Consider the following 13446-nt stretch of genomic DNA (forward strand, 5'->3'; position numbering starts at 1 on the left):
CTCTTGGTGAAACTCATAGGAAAGAGAAATTCCCTTAACACTGGGCTTTCTAGATGGAGAATTTGTAAGCCTGGGATTGTCCGGGCCCCAAGAGGGATGACCTTTCCTGAAGGTGATTCTAACCAACAGGAGAGCAGGGCCGAACATCGGTGGGACCCAGCATCCTGAACGTGGTGCTGGTGAACCGACACGCTTGTGTCTGCAACGTCTAGTGACATGAACCCAAATCCCATCTCTTCTCTCAATCCCACTTCGGTTGAATTTCTGTCCCTAAAGCTGAAGGAACCCCAGTGAACGCTCAGAGTAACTCCTGCAGGGACGCAGAGGAAAGGCTCAAGAAGCCGACTCACTGCACGTGGCGGGAATTTAAACTCTGCGTAAAGCACCAAGACAGAAACAAAGGTCTTCTGTTCTCTCGTTGAGCACAAATTTAATACATCTCCAAAAAAACAAGACAGTCGGGCAAGGTGTAAACAGCACGTGAGGCCTGAGGCGCGTTCACAGGCCGCAGAGCTCTGAGGGCATCGCCCTCCTGAGAACGGGGCTGGAGGTGGCTGGAGACGTGCCCAGGTGAGGCTGGACTGGGAGAGAAGGAGAAAGCCCCTGGCCATGTCTCTGAGCGAGGAGGGAAGCTGGGGAGCTTGCAGTTCTAAGCTGCCACATTTCTTTCTTAACTGAAAGAATTTCAATTAAGAATGTTAGTTTTTAATTGAGGCAGCCAAAACAGAACCGAAGAAAAACAACAACTACCACCTGTCTAATTAATATGGAAATGATAATCTACTCAGCAGGAACCGAGGGTTAAGAATGAAGCATTATCTATAGTCCGGCCAACAGGAAATACTTGCCGTATCTCCAACTGGAAAGAAATAATCCAAGTCTAAATTGCTGATACAAAGAAAGACGAAATTAGTCAATAACATCCAAACTGCCTGACATTTTATACTTAAATTCTTGGCTCCTGGTGACAAAGAGAAGCTTTTTTTTTTTTTTTTCCAAAGATGGGCACCTAGGCTAACAACTGTTGCCAATCTTTTTTTTTTTTTCCACTTTATTTCCCAAACTACCCCCCTCCCCCCGCCCCGGTACATAGTTGTACATCTTAGTTGCAGGTCCTTCTAGTTGTGGGATGTGGGACGCTGCCTCAAAGTGGCCTGACGAGCAGTGCCATGTCCGCGCCCAGGATCCGAACCCTGGGCCGCCACAGTGGAGCACGCAAACTTAACCACTCGGCCACAGAGCCAGCCCCAAAGGGAAGCATTTTTATTCAACTTCTTCAACAGGTACTGGAGGTGCTAGCCAGAGCAATTAGGCAAGAGGATGAAATGAGACTCAAGAGGATGAAATGAGACTCACCTGGGTTGGAAAGAAAAAGTTAACATGATCTCTATTAGCAGATGACAATTTTGAATACAGAAAACTCCAAGGAATCCACAAAATAACTATTAGAGCTAATAAGTGGGCTTAGCAAGGTTTCAGGATATAAGGTCAATATGCAATAATCAATTGTATTTCTATACAGTAACAATGGAAAATCCCTGAATGAAATTAAGACAATTCCATTTACCATGGCGCCCTCCAAAAATACTTGGGAAGAAATTTCATAAATGAAAATAAATACTCGTATATTGAAAGCTGTAAAATATCATTAAAGAAATTAAAAAAAAAAAAGACCAAACTAACTGGAAAGACATCACATGTTGAGGAATTGGAAAACTTAATATTGTTAAGGTGCCAATATTCCCTAAATTTATTTACAAATTTAATGTAATTCATAGCAAAATCCTAGTTGCCTTTTCCATAGGAGTTGACAAGTTGATCCTAAAATTCATACAAAAACTCATGGGACCCAGAATCTGCAAAAAAATCTTGAAAAAGAAGCACAAAGTTGGCGGATGCTCTGTTTCCAGTTCCAATCTTTCTGCAAAGCAACATTATACAAGTCAGTGTGGTATCAACATGAGGATAGAGATGTAAATCAAGGGAATGGAAGTAAGAGTCCAGAAATAGACTCTTACATTTCTGGTCAGTTGATTTTTGACAAGGGTGCCAAGATCATTCAGTGGGGAAGGAATAGTCTTTTCAACAAATCATACTGGGTTGACTGGATATTCATACACAAAAGAATGACGTTGGATCCCTGACTCACACAGTATAAAAATAACATCTGAAAAGACCATAGAAATGAATATCAGAGCTAAAACTAGAAAAATATTAGAAGAAAACATAGTAGTACATCTTATAAATTTGTACGAGGCAGTAATTTCTTAGATTTGACAAGAAAATCACACACAACAAGAGAAAAATTACATAAATTGAACTTTAACAAAAGTAAAAACTTCTTTGCTTCAAGAAATTCCATCAATAAAATGAAAAGATTCCCCACAGAACAGTAGACAATACTTGCAAATCATGTATCTGATAAGGGACTTGAATCCAGAATATATACAAAGAAACTGTACAACTCACAATAAAAAGATAAATAACCAAATTTTAAAATAGGCAAAAAATTCAAATAGACATTTCTCCAAAGAAGGTACACAAATGGCCAATAAGCACATCAAAAGATGCCCACCATTTGTCATTAAGGAATGTGAATCAAGTCCATAATGAGATACAACTTCACAGCCTCTTTGATGGTTAAAGTAAAAAAGACAGACAATAACAAGTGTTGACAAGGTTGTGGAGAAACTGGAAACTTCCCGAAGAGTTGGTGAGAATTTAAAAGGTGCAGACACTTTGGAAAACACTGGCAGTTCCTCAAAATATTAAACGTTGCATTACTATATGACCCAGCCTTCCACTTCTAGCTATCTACCCAAGATAATTGAAAACATATTTCTCCATTAAAACTTCTAAACAAACATTGTTCTTAATAGCCAACAGTGGAAACAGATCAAGTGTCTAACAACTTATGGGGAGGTCAGCAAAATATTGTATATCCATACAATGGAGCATCACTCAGGCCGACAAAGAAGCAAGTGTTGATACATGCTGCAGTAGGACGAACTCGGAAGACATCGTGTTAAGTGAAAGAAGCCAGTCACCAAAGGTCATTTACTGCACTAGTGCATTGACATGAGATATCCAGAATTTAGCAGGTCCCTGGAGACAGAAGGTCTCCATTCCCACTTGCAGAGGATGGAGAGGGTGGGGTGAAGTGGGAGTGACTGCTAATGAGTACAATGTTTCTTTTTGTGATGAGGAATACATTCTAAAATTTGATAGTGGTGATGTTCCACAAGTGTGAATTTACCAAAATCCACTCAACTGGACATATTAGAAGTAGGAATTTTGTGATCTGTGAATTGTATCTCAATAAAGCTGTTTTAACAAATCCAGAGGTTTTCTTTTACATCAAATTGGACTTCTACTTTCCTTATGGGGGGAGGGGACTTCTCCCACCCTGGGCTTGCATTCCTGTTTTGAAGAGATTGGGTGGAGCTGAGTTGGGGCTGCAGGCTTTAGCTGGGGTATGGGCAAGGCAAAATATTCCTGTATTTTCTCTGATTCTCTTCCTGCTCCACTTCACCCAATTATACGGCCAGATGAGCTTCTGTAGGCGGTGGAGGATGGCGAGACCTGCAGGAGAATACTCAATCCCTCTGATAGTTTAGAAACATCGTATTTAAATGAACTTGAAGAGAAAACGGAAAAAGGAAGGGTTATATTAATTGCTTGTTCTATAAATTTTACGTAAAGTAAATTCATGCTTATTAAAACCCTATTAAGAACCATGTACTGAAACTTTTCTGTGCCTGATAGCTCTAAACCGAGGCTAAAAATAGTACCGACCTCCTGTGGCTGCTGTGATATGAAATGGATTCCTGTGTATTGTGCACTAAATATGCACGAATGAGCATGTTAGTACACATCAAAATGCTTATTGTGGGGCTGGCCTGCTGGCGTAGTGGTTAAGTTCTTACACCGCAGTTCGGCAGCCCTGGGTTTGCCAGTTTGGATCCCGGGTGTGGACCTACACACCACTGATCAAGCCACGCTGAAGCAGCGTCCCACATATAAAATGGAGGAATATTGGCACAAGTGTTAGCTCAGGGACAATCTTCCTCAAGCAAAAAGAGGAAGATTGGCCACAGATGTTAGCCTAGGGCCAATCTTCCTCAAGAAAAAAAAATGCTTATTGTATACTATTAGCATTACCTAGTATGAGTGCCTAGTAGTAATAATATTGTTGTTGTTAATAATAGTAGTAGTAACACAGACCTGGATAATACGAAGATAGATAAGACACAGTCTCTGCTTTCTAGAAGTTGAAATCTCAAGGAAGGGGCAAAGCTCTCCCATGCACATCTTCACAAAACAGGCCCCGGCTGCTGCGCTGCTTGTACAGGGTGATCTCAGCCCAGGGCAGAGAACCCTTGGGGTGAGAGAGGCAAGGAGAAGGTGCTTCGCAGAGGAGCGGTGAGCGGAGCTGGCCCTGGAGTGACTTGCATTTCTCCCGGCTTAGGCAGGGGGAAAGGAGAGGATTCTACATACAGAGAACAGCATGCAAATCACAGTGGGTTTGGGCACCTAGGTGGGCTCCAGTGTTACTCAGTATAGAGGGCCTCTCTCAGGAATGAAAAATTCTACCAAAATCTAATGTTTTGCTTTAAGCAGAGAAGACCTTCAGGATCCAACTTTGCATAAAGCCATCAGGACGCCCTCTGTTCCGTGAGCCAACACGCTTCCTTCGTGGAGAGAGTGCTTAAGCCAGTTTGATCTGGGTTTCTACTGTAGGCAGCCAAAACGCCATAATTAATTTAAGAATTGATGGTAGACTCGCCAGTACCCACCGCCTCCCACCCTGGCGCAGGTCCCTCCAGCCAGAATCTTCCGTGGGATCTTCACCTAGTTACTGAGGCTCAAGCATGCCCCTCTATAGGATGACATTCAAGACGTCCATCACTCACATTTTATCCTTCCTGTAAATTCAACCATTTAAGGAAAGCTCGGTAGGAGCGCTCTTTTGTAGTACATTAACCCAGGAAATGCAGCTGCTGTCTCGAAGCTGCAGATATTCTCCAGAGGTGACATCAGGTTCTATTTCGGGACCCACCGCCTCTACATTTCTGAGCGAGCAGCAGGTCACTTTAGATTTCCTCTGACAGCACATGCATCAGGAGACGCTCTCTTACCTAAGCCACCAGAGACCAAGTCTGAAAATGAGATGCTTCCCTGGGGCAGAGAAGGCTTTCAAATGTGCACGTAACTACTTTGAGCCCTTTAGCATCTCATTAGTGCCCGGTCCAGCTGATATTGGAAGCCTGAGAACTTAATTATCTCAGAGTCAGTTGGCAGGCACTATCTTCCAGAGCAGCAATCGTGTTTTATTTATTTCTCTCCAAGAATGAAAAAGTTCGGCCCCATGCTGATGATGCTTGACTGGTTTCTGGTGTTCTGGAAGCCAAGGTTCGTTGGCAAATCTTAAATTACTAATAACTTAAGAACACGAGCTCATCCTTTAGTCAAAAAGAGATTCTCAAAGTTACAATATAATCACGCCCTGGAAATCATATTTTTCTTCCTTCCAGAAAAGACCTTCAAAGAAACTTAGTGAAAAGAAGAAAACAGGCTTTAGAGGTGATGTGGTTGAAAACACAAGTGTTTTGAGAATTCAAAAAAGCTTGTTCCAACTAACGGATCCCTTTGATGGAAAAGCAGGAGGAAGGGTACTTTGCTACTAGTTTCTAAGAACACCCTATGTCTACACAACCACACTGACAATTCAGTAATGCACAGTGCTGATGCGGGGCAGCTCTGGAGACAGCAAGCACCTGTGGGCCCACCACGCACCAGCTAGGTGATTTAGGATGGGTTAAAGTCTCTGTACCTCTGCCTCCACATATATAACATCACATAATAAATAGTATTACCTACCTTGAAAACTTGTGTGGCTTAAATGAGTCTATACATCTAACGTGTTTATAATAGTGCCTAGGGCAGAAATGAGAGCTCAAAAAATATTAACCGTCTATTTCCATTAGCCTGATTATAATCCTCTAAGGGAAGAAGTTGTAAATATCGCATCCAGGTAGCTTGCAAGGCTCTTTGTATATTACTCTGCTGAGAGCTCATCAGTGTATGTATTGGAACAAAAGCATTCCATGAAATCAAAAGAGCACTTGGCTCATTATCCCTAAGGTCTCACTTCAGTAAAGATGTTCCAAAGACCAATCCACACCTCTTTCAAGATTTCCAGTGGCAGGATATTGGCTGGAGATGTTCTAGCAAAGACTATGTGGCCATTCGTATAGGAGCTCACTGCATCTTTGGATGGTGTTGTGGACGAAATTGTGCCTCCCCAAAATTCAAACGCTAAGCACCTACTCCCAAAGCGACTGTATTCGGAGATAGGAACCTGAGGAGGGAATTAAGGTCGAATGGGGTTATAAGGGTGGGGTCCTGACTCCACAGGACTGGGGTCCTGATAAGAAGAGGAAGAGACCCCAGAGAGCTCTCTTTTCTCCCCACGCCACAGAGAAAAGTCCACGCGAGGACAGAGCTCGAAGGCAGCTGTCTGCAAACCAAGAAGAGACCTCGCCAGACACCAATCCTAACGGCGCCTTGATTTTGAAACTCAAACCTCCATTATTGTGAGAACATAAATTTCTATTGTGTAAGCCATTCAGTCCACGGCACTTTACTACGCCAACTCTAGCAGACCAAAACCCATTTCCCTAATATTCATCCATCCCACATACATATTGAGTACCTTCTGTGTGATAAACATCAGTGAGTAAAAGAGACAGAGTTCTTACCCTGTGAAGCTTATAATCAAGTGGAGGTTAAAAATTGTGTAGATTTATACCCTACAAACACACACACGCTGTCACACACTCAAGTCGTGTTTATTGATACTGAACAAATAACGAGGTGTGTGCAACATCTTTTATAAACATCATCTTATTTTATCCTCTCCAAAATATCTCAGTAGAATTACATTGTACACATATTTAACGAATAAATACTTTAATTACATGGGCTTGAGGTAAAAAGAGGAATGAGAGAAAATATAACTGAGTCTCTGACTCCCCAACACTCTCTTTTGGTCTATGTTGATTTTGGTCTATATTGTGTCAGAGAATTTGGCCACAGTCCAAGTGCAAAGAAAAATAAGAAAAGGTAATTCTTGGCATTTGAGAGTCTAAGATCTCAGGCCCTGGTGATGGAAGTGGACTATACAAAGGGCTTTCCCTTACAGTCGCACTGGAACTAATATTCCAGGTAGGGATGAATTCCACACTATTATCATCATCCTCTTGCAGACAAGGGAAATGAGGCTCCAAGTGGTTAAGTAACATGCTCAAGTTCAAAGAGTTAGAAAGTGGCGAGGCCAAGATTGGATCACGATGCTGGATCTTGAAAGTTTAACCCCTGGACTGTGTACTGAGCCGTATTTTTGTTCTTTATCCTGAGCTAAAATTGGTTGCCTTCGACTTCCACTTTGGGATCCACTAAAAAAAGAATAAAGGATTCCACTGACATGACGACCCTTCCAGTCCTTAACGAGAGCTTCCACCCCTCCCCTTTTGCTGATCACCAGGTAAACACGGATACTTTCTGTGATGGCCTCTCTTGTGGTTCCATTTCCAGGGCCCTCGGCAGCACCGTGAACACCTCTTAGAGAACACGCGCCAACATGCCAGAGCTCATCACACACCTGGAATAAAAGAGGATGTGCAAAGGGACCAGGGATGTGAAGTTTTCCTGCCAGATTGGTAAAAGTGGGGAGCCTTCAATGGGCCTTAGAGTGCATAGTTTTGACAGAGACAAGGCTTATTGGCAAATGAGTTAGTTAGGCATGTTCTCTGTTTCCACAAAGACACAGTTCTTTCTTGAAATTCTGGGCCTGCTCATTCTGTCTTTTCCTGGCTCGCTCTTGATAGAGACCAGGGCACCGGGGTCACATTCCTCTGAGGTTTACTATTAGAACATGAGCTGCACAAGCATGGAGAGAAGCGGGACGTGTAATTACAGTGCTAACTTTCCCAACGATCTATGTGATAAGTACTATTTTTCTTCTCTTTTATAGACGGATGATTTGGCTTTCATTGATATTAAATTTGGAACTAATAGCTGCTTGTCAACAGAACAGAAAATTTGGAGTGAAAATTTGAAAACATGATAACTGAGCTGGGGAAGGTGGAGCATCCATGTGTTTTACACGTGAGTTTTTTTTCCCCCTCTAGATAGTACTGTATTCATTCGTTCATTCATTTGTGCACCAAGTGTTACCCGAACATGTACTCTTGTCACATTTCTATTCTGGGCATTAAGATGATAAGTAAATAATCAACCCAATGGTACAGAGTCCAAGCTTGGAAGAGTCCATTCTCACCAGGGAGATTAAACAAATACGAATAAATATTTAAGATGTCCGTCAAGGAAGGGAAGCCCTGAGGAATTTGGGATAAAAAGAGCTCATTGAATTGGACAAAATCACAGGTGTGGAGATAAGTTTTAGAACTGAGGCTTCCCTGAAGAAGGAATGATCCAGCCCATCTACTGCAACGTCCCCTCCTGGCGCATCCCCTTCCTGACGGCCTCCCCTACAGATGTCAGCCCTGCCTCGCCAGCCCCTCCCACCCCACAGGCCAATTCCTTGCAATGCTTCTCTTAATATACGCATATCAGTCTGGCTCTGTTTCTTACCCCCTGCTGGATAGAGTTGAAACAATGGCTGCCTAGTGGCACAGCCAAGACTGGAGCAGAGACACACAGAGGTCAACACCCACTTTGGTAGCCACCACGACATTGCTTCAGCCAGTCATCTCCTCCCATAAATGAAGCTAAAATTTCATCCTATCTAAGTAGAAAGGGACCTTTGACTGTAAACACAAAACTCCTAAGACCTTGATTCAAACAAACAAGGAAAAAGACACAACGAAAACTGATTCAATGTGTTTTGCCTGATGTGAAGTTCTGTTCACAGCAGCAGTATCGAGGAGCCTCAAAGCTCGTGAACACTGACCACAAGGCTCGTGGTTCATCATTCACGGCATTCTCCTGTGTCCAGAAAGCCCAGGAAGCGGAACCAACTCTGAGCTCCATTTTCTAGCTGCCTGTTGGCTGATATTCCCATGCCAGCCTCTGAAGGGGGCTCTCCATAACCTCACCGCCCTTCCCTCCCTTTGTCCTCAGAATACTTCAGTTAGGATTGATAAAACGGCAAGACTGCTGTAAACTCAGTCAGAGAACAGCTAGGGTCTTGCTACAATTTATATAATGATTTTCAATTCCAGTGCTGGGCATCGGCTGTCTCTGAAGTCCGCCTAGCTCACCATTTCAATTACATTTTTGTGGCCTCTGATAACATGCTATCCCAGTAGTACATGCTTTCAAAATCCAGCTACCTGTTGGCCCCTGAAGAAAGATATTTCAAATAAGATGTACTTAGAGGAAAAGTCAATAAAAATTCAGCGTGGCTCAAAGCACGGTTCTTGTGTCAAGGAGGTAATAGGTAATATAGGGAACACGAGGAAACTGGAAGAAGCTTCCATTATCACTCTCCCTGTGGACGGAGAACATCCGTCAGCAGCGAGGGGTAACTGGAGAGTAGAATCCCCCTGCCTGACCCTTCTAGGGGTCATTCCAAGAAGACAGTGGCCGGCGGGCCTTACGTATTGTTCAGCAAGTTTTCTTGATCAAGTGTTTCTTCCCGACTTGCACAACAGAATATAAAACAGGCGAGTCTTTAACCTGTCCATAGAAAACTTGAAGCTGTGGAAGCAACAATAAAGACAACTGGCCCTCCCATAGGGAGTGGGGGGAATTGAACCAAGCAAAACCCCATGAGGGTAGAGACGAGCTTTCATGCCTGGCATTTGATGAGTGGTCATCCCATGTTTGTTGAATGGATGTGAAACCAACAAACAGTGCTGTTCTAAACACTCACTAGGAATTTCTCTTTTCCTGGTATCCATCCCCCTGGTAACAGCAACAGGGATCTTGGCAGTCATTGTGGGAAGCACGGCCCCGCCCATTCTGGCCACTGTTGGTTGGTCCATAAGTGAACACCTGGCCCAAACCGGGTCAATGAGGCAACCGGAATGGAATTAAGGGATTGTCTGTCTTAGCTCTTTTCTTGAGAGGAAGGGATATAAACTTAAGAGCAGTTGGTGGCCATTTTATGCCGCATGGATTGAAAAGCAGAGAAAGTGGTTCTGTAGGAAGGGGAATAATGAGATACATATGTAGAGAGAAGTAGTAATAAGAGCCCCAGTTCGTTTCCAGGTCATTCTTAAGCAAGGAGTGATTAATTTCCTACCCTTGACGTCTGTGAGACATTCTGCCATCATAATAACGAAAATCAATGCCCTTTTCACCTTGAGTCCTCTAGGAGGGTTGCTGGCCTAAGGCTCTACATTTTTCACATAATCCTGAAGCATTTAAGGCATGCCCACTTACACCCCTTTTTCACTTATCAGCCAGAGAGAAACACCAGATCCCACCCTCCCAGGTGAACGTCCTTGGTCTCACCGCTAGGAAGATGTGATGAGTCATTGTAAGAGGCACTGAACCAAGAGCCACAAGACGTGGCTCGACAGTCTGTCATGGTGAAGTGTCCCAGTGAATCTTGCTGGTCTCCATTTCCTCATCTGTAAGACTGGGAGCCAGTCTATCCCCCTGGAGCTCCCAAGGATAGTGATTTGACAATGATGAGAAAAGGAGGGAGGGAGGCGAGGTGGATGGAGGGGAGGAGAAGAGAGAATCACCATATTGACAAGAAGAGAAAAGGTCAGTTTGGAACCCTGAAAAGAACAGGAGTCCCCGACACAAACCCCTCCAGAGGCCAAGCAGCTGCTGGATGTGAGCAGAACAGCCCAGGGAGCCCCGGGAGAAAAGAGAGCCACCCCCAGAGGAGGCAATATTACTACGCCCATTTTACAAAGGAAGAAACTGAGTCGCAGAGAAAAGTGACTTACCTAAGGTCATATGGCTGGTCCGTGGCTGAGCTGGGATTCACCAAACTTCAAAGCACAGGCTTTGAACCAACGCCCCAGAGTTCCCCCCGCCCCTACCGCCGTGGAATCACATTGTGAGACGATGCACTTGCCCCAGGAGCTAAGGATGGAGGCGCAGTGCGATTGCCTTTACTGTGTTGGTACCTGAGTAGAACTGTAGCGTGTTACAGTGAATAAAAACTATGAGAAACTGGAGGAAATTCCATTCACGGCCGAGTCCCTCTCTGTAGCTGATCGATAATAAAGAACAGGCAGAGGGAAGCCTTGATGCTCTATCACCACTCAGCGCCGTCTCCATCTGCAGAGTCTGAGTTGGGAGACGTATCTGTCAGGCTTCCGTGGGTGGGGGAGGTGACAAGTCATCTCCTGGTTCTGCATCAAGGAGGAAGAGCTGAGGACCCTGAGAACAGAACCCTCATCAGAGCCGGTGAGAGGGAAGGAACGGGAGACAAGCAGTCAGTCAGATAGAGACAGAGAGAAAGACAGAGAATTCACACACTCATATAAAGCGGAGAAAGACAGAATGAGACAGAGAGAGGCAGAGAAGCAAGCACATGTTTAACCACAGCTAGAAGCTAGAGCGAGACACAGACCAAGAAATACAGAGACCACAGAGCCCCAGGGACGAGCACAGACAAAGATGAGTCGCAGAAGCAAAGCAAAAGGAGAGAAAGAGAGGGAACTCGGATGTGGACACAGGATTACAGGTTGAAACGTGGGTCTGCACTGTTGCCTGCAGGGCAGTGTGCTCCTGCCAGTTCGGGTGGACCCCGCTTATCCACAGAGCCCCACACTAACGCACATGTGTGGAGAGCAACCTCCCAAAGGAGGTGCCATTATCATACCCATTTTACAGGACAGGAAACTGAGGCTCAGAGAGGGTTACTGTGGGCCCAAGGTGAAGCATCTAACGAGCAGCAGGGGAGGGGACCTCAGTGCCCAGCTACAAAGCACAAGCTCTCACCTGATGCCCGGAACTGCCTGATGGAGATCACCCTGTGAAAGGAAGTGACTTCTAGAGTCCCAGACCTCGTAGGCCATGTTGGGGAAAGACACACAGAACACACAACATACTGGTACATCCCTCTCCATCCTCCTGAGCGAAGGGAGGGAAAAGGAAGTCATGGCGTCCTCTCCCGCACGGCAGCTCTGGCCTCCGCTGCTCAGCTCAGAGGAGGATCCGTCAGTCTCCACTTAGAGAAGCCAGCTCATTTCCAGTTCTGGGCCAAAGGGGAGCCACTGAAGAAGGCCCTTCTCCGAGTGGTGAGAGGAAAAAGAGACAGGAGAGAGACAGAGAGCATGTCCGTGGTAGACTGAACACTGGTCCCACACCCTGACCCCTGGAATCTGCCAATGTCAGCTCAGCGGCTAGAAATGGATTTACAGATGTGAGTAAGTTCAGGATGCTGAGGAGACGGTCCCCAGGAGATGGTCCTCGACCATCCAGGTGAATCCTGAGTACAATGACGTGGATCCTTATCAGAGGGAGGCGGAGGGATCCGACCCAGAGAGAAGAGGAGAAGCCATGTGACCATGGAAATCGAGGCTGGAGTGATGCGGCCACAAGCCAGGGGATGCCTGAAGCCACCAGCAGCTGGAAAAGGCGGGAAGGATCCCACCCTAGGGCCTCCGAGGGAGCGCGGACCGGCTGGCACCTCGACATCGGCCAGTGAAACTGACGTCGGGCTTTCGTTCCCCAGAACCGTGAGAGGAGACATTTCTGTTTTTTTCAGTCTCCCATTTTGTAGCATTTGTTCTGGCAGCCATGGGGAGCTAATACACCATAGGCAGAGAGTCAGAAGGCAACAAACACACAGGTTGAGAGACAGAGACCGATTGAGAGGGAATGGGAGACAGAGACACTCAAGAACCAATAAAGACAGAGAAAGAGTGGAGCACATCGCAACTTAAGCACGGATGGACTTTTGCATTCTTGCACCCCAGCCCGCCAAGGTTCAGGGACCCGGGTCCTGCTTATTCCCGCACCCTGGCACCAACACTGGAAAATAAGTGCAGAAGTGTCTGTCTGGAATTCCTTCCCGGCACCTGAATCCATTAGCAGTTCCGTCAAGCGCGGCCTAATTACGTCTGTAAGCTGCCAAGACAACCAGCTTTGTTGAATGAAGGAACCTTCTTATCCAGCTTAGGCCAAATTAGAATTTAGTACGACACCCAGTTGGCACAGAACTAGCATGCAAATATCAGTCATTTAATTATCACCTAAACCTGATTAAGGCAGCCCTTCTGAGAGAAATGCTCCGGAAGAGAAGCACGAGCTCAAGCTCACAGCAGCGACTCCATGGAGGCGGGAGCCAAGCCTCTGCACGGTCTCTGCAAACGGGTCCTGGGCAGGTCCGGCCAGCTGGGGAGATGGGGCTGGGGTCTCTGGCTGGTTCTCAATCCCTCAGACAAGTCCTGTTTCTGGATGTTTGGACAGAGATGGAAAGGGAGAGGAAGAGAGATAGAAGCCGATGTAGAG

At 45.4% G+C, this 13446-nt stretch overlaps 1 pseudogene; it reads right to left on the reverse strand.

Annotated features, from left to right (window-relative positions):
• LOC124227125 (transmembrane protein 132B-like) overlaps positions 1 to 12008 on the reverse strand; it is a 37245-nt pseudogene extending 25237 nt beyond the window's left edge.
• Positions 12009 to 13446: the final 1438 nt, after the last annotated feature.

The sequence above is a fragment of the Equus quagga genome, chromosome 15 (genome assembly GCF_021613505.1).
Source record: "Equus quagga isolate Etosha38 chromosome 15, UCLA_HA_Equagga_1.0, whole genome shotgun sequence".
Lineage (NCBI taxonomy): Eukaryota > Metazoa > Chordata > Mammalia > Perissodactyla > Equidae > Equus > Equus quagga.